This window comes from Onychomys torridus, chromosome 1, assembly GCF_903995425.1.
Source record: "Onychomys torridus chromosome 1, mOncTor1.1, whole genome shotgun sequence".
NCBI classification, from domain to species: Eukaryota; Metazoa; Chordata; class Mammalia; order Rodentia; family Cricetidae; genus Onychomys; species Onychomys torridus.
This window is the reverse complement of record NC_050443.1, coordinates 30,559,738-30,573,830: the sequence shown is the minus strand read 5'-3', so window position 1 is coordinate 30,573,830 and position 14,093 is coordinate 30,559,738. Positions and strand designations below refer to the sequence as shown.

Below are 14,093 nucleotides of genomic sequence, written 5' to 3'. Positions count from 1 at the left end.
CCTAGCAATCGCAAGGCCCTGGGTTCAGTCCTCAGCTCCGGGGAAAAAAATGAAAAAAAATATATGTAGGAGCCAGGCATTGTGGTGTCCCTCATCTATGCCACTGAGCCCAACATTTTTTCTTTTGACAAAACAGTTGATGTTTTCATATTCTATCTTTATTTTTTAAATTTAAGATTTATTTATTTTTATTTTATGTGCATTTGGTGTTTTGTCTGCATTCATGTCTGTGTGAGGGTGCCAGATGTCTTGGAACTGGGGTTACAGACAGTTATGAGCTGCCACATGGGTGCTGGGAATTGAACCCGGGTCCTCTGTAAAAGCTGCCAGTTTTCTTAACCACTGAGCCACCTCTCACCCCCTTGTTTTGTTTGTTTGGGGTGTCTTTTTTGTTGTTGTTGTTGTTGTTTTGAGACAGGGTCTTTCTATATAGCCCTCGCTGGCTGTCCTAGAGCTCCCTATGTAAACCAGGCTGATCTTGAACTCATGAGATCCTCCTGCCTCTGCCCCCACAGGAGCTGGGATTAAAGGCACATGCCACCATGCCCAGCTTCTGCATCTTTAAAAAAAATCTACGTATACATTCACAAATAATATCATTGTCACAGATTCATCACTGCTTCTTGGGACAAGTTTTGTTTTTCGTTTTTTGGTTTTTTGTTTGTTTGTTTTGTTTTATTTTGTTTTTTTTTTCGAGACAGGGTTTCTCTGTGTAATGGCTGTCCTGGAACTCACTCTGTAGACCAGGCTAGCCTTAAACTCGCAGAGATCTGTCTACCTCTGCCTCCCAAGTGCTGGGATTAAAGGCGTGCGCTCCCACACCTGGCTGCTAGCTGGTTTTTGTAGTGATAGAATATATCATTCAGACTGCTGGGAGAGAACTGTCTCCAGCAGCAATCCTGCTCTGCCAGGTGCTACGGTATCAACACGCAAGGTGAGTCACCCCAAGTGCAGTAGTGAGTCCCGCTGGACTTAAGGCTCCTCCATCTGCTGCCATAAGCTAAGACCAAAGCCTGTGGCTGAGGCGGTCCTAGGCTCCAAGGTGTAATTTTCCACTATTGTTTTGTTTGAATATATGTGATAAATCTGTCAAATTATTTCTAGACATTTCTGCTTATGCTCACAGATCACTGTGGCTGTCAGCTGTGGGAAACCAAACCAACCCAAGCTTTTCTCAGAGGCCTTGATGGAAGGACAAAGGACACCTCAGTTCTGTGTCCTTGTCTAGGAGTGGACTTGGCAAGGCCAATCTAGGGCTGGAGCTGAGGCCTTGAAGGGGTCAAGGTTGTGCCTTCTAGGGACCCAACTCTTTCTCTGGGCAATAGTTACAGTCCTAAGGCAGTTGTGTTTGGGATATCCTGTGCTCTCTTTACCTATATCACCTGCTTTAGCTCTCTGCAGACCTCGGTCATTCCCCCCTTGCAAAAAGGATATAGGCTGCTGTACTTCTTAATAAACTTGCTTGGCACAAGTCATCAGCCTATGCAAGGCCTCCTGTCCCAGCTATTGTTTTTGTCTTATGTTTTGTTTTCTTTATTTTTCATCTCTAGTTCTTCTACTCAGCACCTCACTGCTCAGAACCTTTATTCCTGTGGCTCTGGGTTAGTCAGCCTTGATTCGCCATGGAAGAAAATTCCATTTTTGCAGTGGGAGGTGTGCTGCAGAGATTCATAACTGGTCAGTAGCCTGTGGCACAATAGCTCAAGACTTAGCTATAAATGAAGGAAAAGAATCAGCCAACCACATGACTCCATCCAAGGCCCAAATGCAGGAGAGCTGGCAGAATGATTATGAGAGCCAGGGAAGGGGTAGGATGTTACATGGCCATTTTTTTGTAATTGAAACATTCCATTTTGGAGGGAGGCTCCTTGGATTCAGGAAGTTCAAAACTGATAAGGCTCAGGAGTTAACAACTTCCAAGTGTCAGGGAGTTCCTCAAACTTACAGGATTCACAAGGCCCCTCCCAAAGGTAATCTAAGCAGTAATGATAGCTGGGGAGAGAAGACTCTCTGAGTATTTCATTTATGATGGGGTGTGCTTTTTGGTGACAGAGCTACCTTTGAGTAATCTGTGATACAATAAATAACCCCTCACCCATCTTGCTCCTGTAAGCTACCCCAATAAACTCATCCATTTTTTTCTTTCTTTCTTCCTTTCTTCCTTCCTTCCTTTCTTCCTTTCTTCCTTCCTTCCTTCCTTCCTTCCTTCCTTCCTTCCTTCCTTTCCTTCCTTTCTTTCTTTCTTTCTTTTTTTTTTCTTCCGAGACAAGGTTTCTCTGTGTAGCTTTGTGCCTTTCCTGGAACTCACTTGGTACCCCAGGCTGGCCCCAAACTCACAGAGATCTGCCTGTCTCTGCCTCCCAAGTGCTGGGATTAAAGGCATGTGCCACCACCGCCCAGCTCATCCATTTTCTAAGTTGGACTTTTGTGGAATTGTTCCTTCGGTCTGTTGTCAGGGCACTTTCTGGAATGAATAGAAATTTGTCCATGATTCCCCAGGACAAGTTACATCATACAAGGGTCCTTTCATTTCCAGAGTCTGGTGTGACCCAGCTGTCCTGGTATGATGGCCCTGGTGTCCTAGAGGATCTCCAGGGACAATACCAGGAAGCTTACCCTTTCCAGGGCACACACACTCCCACACAGCTTGAAGTTTCAGTACCAGGAAACCCTAGACGACAAGGGTGACAGAGAGCTCTAGCAGGTGTCCAGACTCCTGGAGGCTTGGACATGGCGTTCTGAGGATTGACTAGAGGCTCAACAGTTGCTTTTGAACCTCAGATTCCCAGAGAGACTCAGGGACCCAGTGAGTACATTAAATTCAGTTAGAACAAGGAACTCAAGACACCAATGATCAAAAGTGGCCCCAGGGACACGATATCTGGTTACGAAAATGGGGATCTGATGATCCCAGAGACACTGTACCCTCTCCCCTGGGATCTGGAATGTTACCTGCCAGCCTGGTTAGGGATAGTATCTTAATTCTCATTCCGTTGATCATACAGATAGCTTTGAACCCAGGTCTTAAGGGAGATGGTCTGCAAGATTGGGTGGGGAAGGGCACGAGAAGCCCAGAGACAGAGAGGTGGATCAGCCCCAGGTAGGAACTCCAGGGACAGACGGCATAGAGAAGAGCGGCTCAGAGAGGAAGAAGAGACACTTGGGAGAGAGACAAAATCTTATAAGACAGGGAAGCTGGCAGGGAGACTGCCATCAGGACCAGCTAGTGAAACCAGAGAGACAGGCAAGGCCCAGCTTTTCCGATGCCCGCTTTCTATTTTGATGGGAGACAGCCAAGCCCAGCCTCCTCATCTGGTCCTTCCCTGACCCAGACCACCCTGCTCAGCCACAGAGCACAGACAGCAACAGTGTGACAGGGGCTGGTAAAGGAAACCTTAAGTAAAGGAGGCCAATTCGGTGACTCAGCCCAAACCTTCCAGCCATCACCCGTACTTGGCACAGACCCTGGCCCTGAGGCAAAGCTGTCAAAGCTGGGCAAGTCTCCTCCTGCCCTGCCCCCACACACACTGGGGTGCAGCTGCTCTCCCCTCTCCCAGGCTTGTAGAATAGGGACATTCTTTAGCATCAAGACTGGGGAGGCTTGCCCTGTCCCCCCAGGACATCTGACTCCTCGCTTGCACAGGACTCTGTTGGGTTTCTAGAGTCACCAGCTCAGCAAGCTACAGCCTCCACCTTCTCAGCACAGACCTTCAGCCCGGGAACCCCGGCTGCTTTGCCCTGCCAAAGCAAATCCACCTCTGCCATGGGTCCCAGCCATAAGAACTCAGTGCTCAAACTCGACCTCCTAGGGGCTGCACCATGCCTGCTTGTCCAGTGCTGGGTCCTGGGGGTCTGGCACATTTGAAGTGCCCAGTGATGGGGGCAAAAGGATGAAGGCACACTTAACAATGGCCCCGGTGAGGTCTCTGGTGTCCAGATGTGTCAGAATCCCTGAAGCCGCCAGGACACATAGACAGCAGCCGCCCCAAGCATTAACGTACAGGGATTGAGCTGGTGGGAGCAATCTGCCCAGAGGTCAAACTGTGCAACCATTAACTGGGCCACTGGGCCAGTGACTCTAAGCACCTCTCTCCTGAGGGCTCTGCCCTGACTGTCTCCATCTCCAGCTCAGAGTCCAGGCACTTGTGTCTTGCTTTCATCCTTTAAGCACCTCCCTGAATTCTCATCTTCCCACCCAATTTGCAGATGGGTGAGATGGAATATGGGTTGGGGTGTTCCAGTCCCCAGTCGCCACCCAGCTCAAAAATGAGAGGAAAAAGGAGCTGAGAGGAAATAGAAACCTGCTCATGAATCTTTATGTTAGGATCCTACCCTCAGTCCTAAACATGCAGAGCTCGGGGGTCTTGAGTCTTATGTCATCGGGGGTGGGAGGTGCGGGGGTGCTGGCAACTATGTACACAAGGCGTGGTCATGCAATCTGCACCTTAAAAGCCAGATGCAGATGCCATGCTCTCTCTGCTCTCTGCTCCCTGCTCTGCTCTGCTTCCCTCTTCCCCCACCTGGCTATCTTTCTCTCTCACCAGGCCTGTTCCCCTCCCCCCCACTTTCCTCCTAATAAAGCTCTGAATACTGATACTTGGTTCTGTCGTGACTGTGACCTTTCCATGAAGCAACCAGCGCCACCACCAGCGCCGATTATCAGCCTTTCACTTTAGGCCCAATTCTTCACTTGGAGAAGAATCTGTATTTTATTTTATTTTATTCTTTCTTTCTATCTATCTATCTATCTATCTATCCATCCATCCATCCATCCATCCATCCATCCATCCATCCATCTATCTATTTTTGAGACAGGGTTTCTCTGTGTAGCCCTGGCTTTCCTGGAACTCACTCTGTAGCCCAGGCTGGCCTCAAATTCGGAGATCCTTCTGCCTCTGCCTCACAAGTGCTGGGATTATAGGTGTGCGCCACCACCAATAGCAGAGAAGAACGTTGACAGAGGAGAATCAGGTACTGAGTTAAAAGAAGTTCCTGGGAGGCAGCTAAGGAAGAGTGGGCAGCAGCCGGAAAAGTCCCCTTGAAAGGCATTATTCTCACACTGCTCTGCTCTTGTCCGTGGAAGAATTAGGGTCACTCTAGGATGAATTTGGGCTTAGCAGCAGGGTGAATCAGCTTCTGTTGAACTGACTGGCTGTTGCTTCACGGAAATCTTTTTTTTATTATTACACAATTTCCGCCTCTTAGCAAATCATATCATATCAAAACCTCTTATCTTGAGTAGTTTGGAGGAACCATTTGCCCAAGCAATCTTCAACCGTGAGACCTCTTCATTTTCCAAGTCCTCTCATAAGTAAGTTTTGCAGAGGCTCTGGGACCCTTCCGAAAGAATTCAGATGAGAATGAAACACCTCAAACAAAAGGCGGCAGTCACAGAGGCAGTTCAAGGCCCAGGCTCCGGAACTCAAGCGCTGTGGGACCTCCTGCTACACCTCCCACTTCTGTCTAATTAATTATGTTGATGATTCTGTAGCCTTACTGTAAATACAGCCTTTTCTCTATTGTGTTGTTTCGAAATCTTATGCAAATAAGTCAAAATACATTTTAAAGCCAATAAAGTTATTATTGCTAGAACAAGAAATTTATTAAAGTGATATTCAGGTTGAACAAGGCTAATGTATCTGCAAAGCTTTCCATAACATCCGTTCCTGTCACATCGGGTACCTTTTTTGAAAGAGTTTCCTTAATTTCTTTCTGTAAATCATAAATCATTTGAGAAGAGTTAGGGTGACCCATCAAATGCATCTTAACCTTATTCCAGTCATACTTGCTATTATTGAACTATTATTGAACTTTTTTATTTTTATTTATTTATTTATTTTTTGAGCTGAGGGCTGAGGATCAAACCCAGGGCCCTAACCCTGTCCCTGACCCTGACCCTGAGCTAAATCCCCAACCCACTATTATTGAACTTTAAAGGTGTAATACAGTAGGGTATAACATTCCAATCACATTTTAATTTTACCTGTTCGCTCAATATTCCTAACTGATCTTCCTATAATATAACAGCTTGTCTCAAATCAGCTAATTTATTAACTATATCACTATCTATTTTATCTTGTTCAGTCCAAAGTTCTGTGGAATGTTTATGCCAGTCTCTAGTGAACTCAGCAGTTTGAATTTCTTCATGAAGGGCCAGTCCAGCTGTTGCAGCTGTAGCAGTCAATGCAACAATTTCTATATGTACAGCAGTAATCATTCCAAGCATTCAATCAGGTCTTCTTAATATTCCTTCAGCGAGTTTCTGTACCAGGATCATCACAAGAGAGTCTTGGAACCTCACCGGTATCCCGGTTGCTGGCCTTGCTCTAAGAAATGTATAAACTTTCAGAGTTATGTTTAAAGACATACTAGAATTAACACAGGTATGAAGGGTACAACATTCACAAGTGATGCTCTAATTATTAGGGTGCCATTGTACAGGCCCCTTCAGTAGCAAATAAGGTAATGGTACATATGCCATAAAAGGACGGCTTAGATTTAGTCTAAAAGACAGAGTATACTTATACTTAATGTTTAACTTTCCTTCCCATGCTTTGAGAGGGTCGAAAGCATTTGCTAATTTCCACAAGTTAGTTTGAACTGAATTGTCAAATTGTAGGAGAGGACCTGATTTTCCAACTCAGTGCCATTGAATAGGTTCATTAACAGTAGAATTAATGTCTGCAGTTCCATTCAAAGTATATCTGTGCCATCTTAACTCTGAGTGAGAATATTTTCCTTGAGGGAAGCTGTAAAAGCTCTAATCAATGATGTCTCTTGGGAGACAGTAATTAGCACTCGAAGTTTGTCACTCTTAATTGTTGCCAATGTACCCAGTCAGATTCCTTGTTGGTAACCCACATCTCACAAATAGGAATTCCTTGCACTCCCATAGTATAATTTGTGATTTCCTTACCCTCCTTCATACATAGGCTTAGCAGGTCCTTGCTTGTCATAAGGACCAGGTAGCCAAGAAGATTCATTAACCACCACAGTGATATCCATATCTCCCCAACTTGCTCCTATGTTAATTGGAGGATTAGGAATGTAGGCATAATATATATGATCGGTCCCTGTTACCTGTATAGTTATCACAGGCAGCACAGCAAGGAACAAGGTTGCAGCATTTAAATGTTCTCCAGCCAGTTGAACTATCCCTTCTGTCACACAAATTCTTAAGCTGTCCCCAGGTGGGGAGATCATGTCTTCTTTCTCAAAGTCATGTCACACATCTCAGCAGCCAAAGCATCCAAGAGACTCCTCCTGCTCATGTCAAAGTTGTATCAGTTTTGATGGTATCCACAGCCTTTTGTCTCCTGCAGAAACATAAGCATGTTCTTGGGCCCATCTGGTTTCCATTCTGATGTTAAAACACCCTAGTAATACACAGGCTGACTCAAGCCAGCTGTTTTCCCCCACAATCCACTGCCTTTCAGCAGCTGTGGTTCTTGTTTCATTAGCATTTACAAAATTAAAGTTAGTAATCTATCCCTGGGAGTCCTCATATGCCCCTTCTGCTTAAAAAGCATCTCTTTTAGAGTACAATTTCAACAATTGCCTGTCCTGGGAGATTATATGGTATCCCTGGAGTGTGTTTTATGTTGTAACATGCAAAAAATTGTTTCATTTTATTAGAAACATAATCAGGGACATTATCAGTTTTAATTTGTATTAGTATGCTGTTATCTCCATTGCCTCTAAAAAATGTGTAATTATAGAATCAACCTTTTCAGAACTTAAGCAGATGCCCATTGAAATCCGGAGTATGTATCAATGGTATGATGAATACATTTGAATCTTTCAAATTCTGTTAAATGAAATACATCCACTTGAAGCATTAATCTAATGAATCTTTAACAATAAAAAATTGGGAGTCAAAAGTTGGGGTAAGAACCTGAAACATCAGAGAAGCAGGGAGCAGCTGCTAGTTGCTTCCTACCCTACCATTCCTCTCTCTAAAAGGATTGAGATTCTTTTTTTTTTTTTTTGGACTGAAAAAAAGAGCTGCCTTACTACTTCTGGTCTCCTCTCTGTCTACAGTCCTCCAAACTTCTATGGACATCTAGTGGATAGCTCCAACCTCTGACTCCAAGCAAGCTTTATTTATCAGAACACAATCAAAATATCACACGATATCCACTTGCCAAATTTCATTTTTTTGTGTACATGTGCCTTTAGGATTACTTCTGTTAGGTAAAGAAATTTGATTATACAATCAACAAGTAGGACAGTTCTTCTGTAATTTCTTTCTTTCTTACTTTCTTTTCTATATGCAACAAAACTGTTTCTGCATATTGAGATTCAGTAATTATTAAGAGATTCATTACAGTCTAATAAAACCATTAGAATGGCATACAACTCTGATTTTGAACTGAATCATATGAACTTTGAATTACTTTACTGTTGTTTCCTGCTTTATAATCAGCCATTTCTAACTTACTTGCATTAGTATAAAATGTAAGAGCCCCCCCCCAAAAAAAGTAACAGCCCCAGAAACAGGTGCTCTTTTCATTATGTGGGGAAGAATCCATTTAGTTCTTTTTGTAAACTGAAGCCATTTGCTTTTGAGTTAGTTATCATTTATTTTTCCTAAGAAATTGTTACAAGCTCTTTGCCAATCATCATTAATCACCCAAAATTGTATAATTCCTTTTAAAAATAATTTATTCATTTTTTATTTCATGTATATTCATGTTTTGCCTGCATGTATATCTGTGTGAAGGTGTCAGAGCCCCTGGAACTGGAGTTACAGGGAGTTATGAACTGCCACATGGGTGCTGGGAATTGAGTCTGGCTCCTCTGGAAGAGCAGCCAGTGCTCTTAACTGCTGAACCATCTCTCCAGCCCCCACAATCACATAATTTCAACATGAGTATAAGGTACTACAATCTCAGCTGGATCCATTCATGACAATTGACGAAGTCTTATCTTCCCTTATAGTTAATTTGGAAACTGTTATTATTAGTTTTTTAACTTTTTACTGTGTGAGCTAGGAAAATTCATTGCAAAAGATAATCCTCCCTCTGCATAGTAAGTCCAGTAAGGGAATGAGTGAAAGGTGCAATTACTAAAAAACATTCAGTTGTGAGATCTAATTGATCTATATAGGCATCCTGCAATTTTTGTTCTACTTGAGTCAATTCCCTTTCTGCTTCAGCTGTTAATTATCTCGGACTGTTTAAATCTGAGTCACTTTGCAAGATCTGAAACATTATTCAATTCTTGAGTAGTCAGTCCAATGGTAGGCTGCAACTAGTTAATATTACCCAATAATTTTTGAAAATCATTAAGAGTGTGCAATTGATCTCTTCTAATCTATGCCCTTTGTAGCTGGATTCTCTGTTTACTTAATTTAAATACTAAATAATTAAGAGAATCTCTTTGTATTTTCTTCAGGAGCAATTCATAATCCTTAACAGGGTAAAAATTTTTTTATACTACATTAAACATTCTTTTAAGGTATCTGTATTAGAAGCAGCCAATAAAACATTATCCATATCCATCCATATTTTTCCAGGGAGGAGAACATGTTCATGCCCACAGGCATTGCCTCTCTTGCACCTTCTGAGTTCTTAAGGGGTACAATGTCAGTATAGTTGTCAAGTTAATCTAGCTGCAAGGGAGTCCACAAGTAAGTTCCCCATTAGCCTCCCAGGGGAGATCTACTTCATCTTTTCTGGCCTGGTTTGGAAAGTCATACTACATCTCTGTGTTCCCATTCTCTTACTTATGAGTAAACTAGTGAAGTTGATTTGAATTGAATCTCCCTTTTAAGGTAATATAAATGTCAATAAGAGGATGAGATGTCTTAGTTAATAGAAAGATTGCTGATTATGCATAGGACCTGGTCCAATACCCAGCATCCATCCAAAAGGCTCTAGGTGTGGTAGCACATGTCTTTAAATCCAGCACTTGGGAGGAAGAGGCAGGTGAATTGTTATGAGTTTGAGGCAGCAAATTCCATTCCAGTCAGGGCTACACAGTGCAATTCTGTCTAAAATAACAAATAAATAAATGGTTTTTTGTTTGTTTGTTTGTTTGTTTGGTTTTTCGAGACAGGGTTTCCCTGTATAGCTTTGTGCCTTTCCTGGAACTCACTTGGTAGCCCAGGCTGGCCTTGAACTCACAGAGATCCTCCTGGCTCTGCCTCCTAAGTGTTGGGATTAAAGGCATGCGCCACCACCGCCCGGCCCATAAATGTTTTTAAAGCTAGGCATAACTGGGCAGTGGTGATGCATGCCTTTAATCCCAGCACTTAGGAGGCAGAGCCAGGAGGATCTCTGTGAGTTTGAGGCCAGCCTGGTCTACAGAGCGAGATCCAGGACAGGCACCAAAACAACACAGAGAAACTCTGTCTCGAGAAAAAATAAAAAAAGCTAGGCATAAGCTGGACATGATAGCATGTGCCTTTAATTCTAGCACTTGGGAGGCAGAGGTAGGCCTGTCTCTGAGTCTGAAGCCAGCCTGGTCTGTAGAGGGAGTATCAGGACAGCTAGGGCTACACAGAGAAATCCTGTTTTAAAAAAAAACAAACCAACCAAACAAACAAACAAAACCCCAAAAGCTAGGTATGTGATGGCAGGTACTCGTAGTAATCCCAGTAACTCTGGGGAGACAGAGACAGGAGGAGGCATGGGGCTTGATGACCAGCCAACCTATCCTAACCTGTGAACCATCTCAAAACTATAGTTCCTGATTAAGTACACTCAAGGTCTCTGGCCTTCACAAGCTTGTTTAAAGGAGTTTGCACACGTGCATACACACTAAACTAAAACTAAGTATTTTTTTAAAGAATGGGAGTGGAATTTATAACTACTCCATCTATCTTCCCTTATAATTACAGTATGATCATGAATATTCTGTGAGACTTCTATAAATATTGTTCTTTCTGGTTAGTTCATTAGTTTGTCTTTTGAGACAGAGTCTCATGTAGCCCTGGCTGTCCTCAAACTTGTTATGTAGCCCAGGTTGGCCTTGAACTGCTAATCATCCTGCCTCTACCACCCAAGTGCTGGGGTTATAGAGACACAGCATCACCTGGCGAAATCTTGTTTGTGAGACAAAGGTCTTGCTGTGCCGTCCTGGCTGGCCTGGGACTCTTTTTTTTTAAAGAGAAGTAAGGCTTTCCACGTTGCTCAAATTAAGCTGGCTGAGTTGGTTGCTTTGAGGGATTAGTCAAAGACACCGAATCCCGAATCCTGAACCCTCATCTGATTCCTCTTCCTTGGCTTCAGCCCTGCCTGGGGCTGCAGCCACCACCACCAAGGCAGATGGATCAGCCAAGAAGGCCTTGACCTTCCCAGCAAGTGGGAAGGGGTACTCAGTTTCCACAGACAAAGCCGGGATCTGCTTGTATCCGTTCATCTGAAGCACTGAGGCAACAGTCATGCGGTCCACAGACACACACTGGCAACGTTTCCCACACACTCTAGGAAGTGTGAGTGCAGAGCAGGCTCTGTGGGGTCAGGCACTTCCAGGTTGTGTGTGCTGCCGTTGTCAAACAGCTGCTGACTGAGCCTAGCAAAGGAGATGGAGGAGATGCTCAGCAGTGTGGTTTCACTGTTTCCTACTTTGTCTCCAATTCTATCAACTGTACGTTACTTAGAATTTCAATGGTACTCTGAGAGGTCTTAGCGGTAAGGCCTAAAGCCTGGAAGAAAGAGGGCTTCTTAGGCTTCACACCAGTGTTCTGGGCTGGCACAGTGACCTCACATGGGGTGATGGCACCAGCATGGACAGCAACATGTCCCTAATCTCTGTGGAGTTCTCCTTGGTGAACACAAAGTCCACATTCCCCGGAATGAGGCAGCAATTTCTCTGGAGCTGGGTGGTTCTCCAGGTGTCCTCGATGGCCTTCCCCATCCTGGAGTTCTTATTCAGCAGCACTACAGTATTCCTGCCCAGGGACATGTGGATCTGGTGTGGATCTGCTTGGAGGCCACATTGCCTGCTTCCACAATGAAGCATTTTGGGTAATCATCTGAAAGTTGGATGATCTCTCTCTCTCTCTCTGTCTCTGTCTCTGTCTCTCTCTCCCAGACAGGGTTTTTCTATGTAACAACCCTGGCTGTCCTGGAACTCACTCTGTAGCCCAGGCTGGCCTCGAACCCACAGAGATCCACCTGCCTCTGCCTCCCAAGTGCTGGGATTAAAGGCGTGCACCACCACAACTGGCAGACTTTTCTTTCCCACACATCAGTTTCCAAATAACTGACACAGAGTCTTAATATTAATTATAAATGATCGCCAATAGCTCAGGCTTGTTACTAGCTAAATCTTACATTTTCAATTAACCTATATTTTTATCTATGCTTTGCCACGTGGCTTGGTACCTTGTCTCAGCATGGCATGTGTATCTTGCTTCTCTCTTCATCTGCTTGCTACTCCAGACTCTGCCCTTCTTTCTCCTGGCCACTGTCTTCCTGCCCAGGTATTGGTCAGTCAGCTTCTTTGGTAAACCAATCACGGAGACATATATTCACATAGTGTAAAGGAATGTTACTAAGAATGATCCTAAGAAAGCATTTGGATTTCTAGGTTGCCCTGTCTTCCCAGGGCATCACAGCAGTGCATCAAGGATTGCCACACAGGGTTTAAAGATGACATCACTCTAATGAGGATGCTTGTTGAGAAAGGCTGGCCTTAGACTCTTTTTTTAAAAAAAGATTTATTTATTTATGTATTTTATGTATATGAATTTTCTGTATTCATGTACACCAGAAGAAGGAATCTGATCCCATCACAGATGGTTGTTAGCCACCATGTGGTTGCTGGGAATTGAACTCAGGACCTCTGGAAGAGCAGTCAAGTGCTCTCAACCTCTGAGCCATCCCTCAAGTCCTGGACTTGGACTTTTAGCAATCTTTCTGCCTTAGCTTCTGGAATGTTACAGGTGTTCACCACCACTCCTGGCTAGTGTTTTCTTCTTTTGAGAGAGCTATATTCATCTCTGTGGGATGTGACCAGAACGATGTGAGCATTCTGCCAGAGGCCGACCAGGGGCCCAGCTGCTGATTCTGCAAACCCCAACAACTTGGAGGTGTTGGTGAGACTGTCCTACTGATCAACCTGTTCAGCTGAGATTCGTTTGGGAGAGGTGTCAGAAGCCGGCAGCCTTCAGTCTGAGGAAACAAGATCAGCTGAGGAGTGAGCAAGAGACCTGAGAATGCAGAAGAAGGAGCCGTCCAGCCACCGAACCAGATCACCAGTCATAAACCCCCACTACACCGACTAAGAACAGGTAAGGCCCCATCTCTGGACTGGCAGACCAGGTCTCTAGCCCCTAGGCCCCAGCCATCAGAGCCCCAGAGACCAGGCAGCTACCTTTCCTTGCTCCCTCGCCAAAAAATCCAGCCCCTGCGAACCCAACAACCACCCAAGACATAAGCCCAACCTGCACCGATTGGGAACAACTGCTCCCCGAGACAGAACCCACTAACACCAATTCGACTAAGTTGCTCTCGGAGAGCGCTACATTGTCGTGTGGCTGCTGAATTTATGAGCCCTGTCACTCTTTGCAGCCCAGCTTCCCTGTTAGCTGGAATTCTAGGCATGTTTTACCATGCCTAGCTGCCGGGGTATGCATCACAGAAGAGGGGCAGAAGGATTGTTAGAGCCGGAATAGCGGAGGCAAGTCTGCTGTGAAGACAACTCTCCTGCAAACGGCGGCATAACGATCAAGCAAGCGCAATGTTAACAGACACGCTAACATGGAAGGGGGAAATGCACAGGGTCCCACCCCTGGGCCAAAAACTACAGGCAGCTGCTGGGAGAAGAAGAATTAGCCTCTCTGAGGGATGAGCCCCATTATTGGTTGTTTAATGTAGAGTGGTCAGACCTGAAAAAATACACACACAAGCCACAAAAACGGACTCAGCAAGTTGTCCTTACAGATGTATGCATAGGTTACATATATATGTAACAATAGTAACCAAAGACAGAAGATATCAATCTGAGAAGAGTGGGGAGGGATGCAGGAGGGTTGTGGGACAGTTGGAGGGAGGATGCAATAAAGGAAGGAGAAAAGGTGTGTGATTCTGCTTTAATTAAAAACATTTAAAAATAAAGATACATTTTTATCATTATGTATTTCA

The 14,093-nt window shown here is 44.3% G+C and overlaps 1 pseudogene; it reads right to left on the bottom strand.

Moving 5' to 3' along the window:
- Positions 1–11,175: 11,175 nt before the first annotated feature.
- On the bottom strand, positions 11,176–11,999 carry LOC118593913 (annotated as a pseudogene).
- Between the last annotated feature and the right edge of the window lie 2,094 nt (positions 12,000–14,093).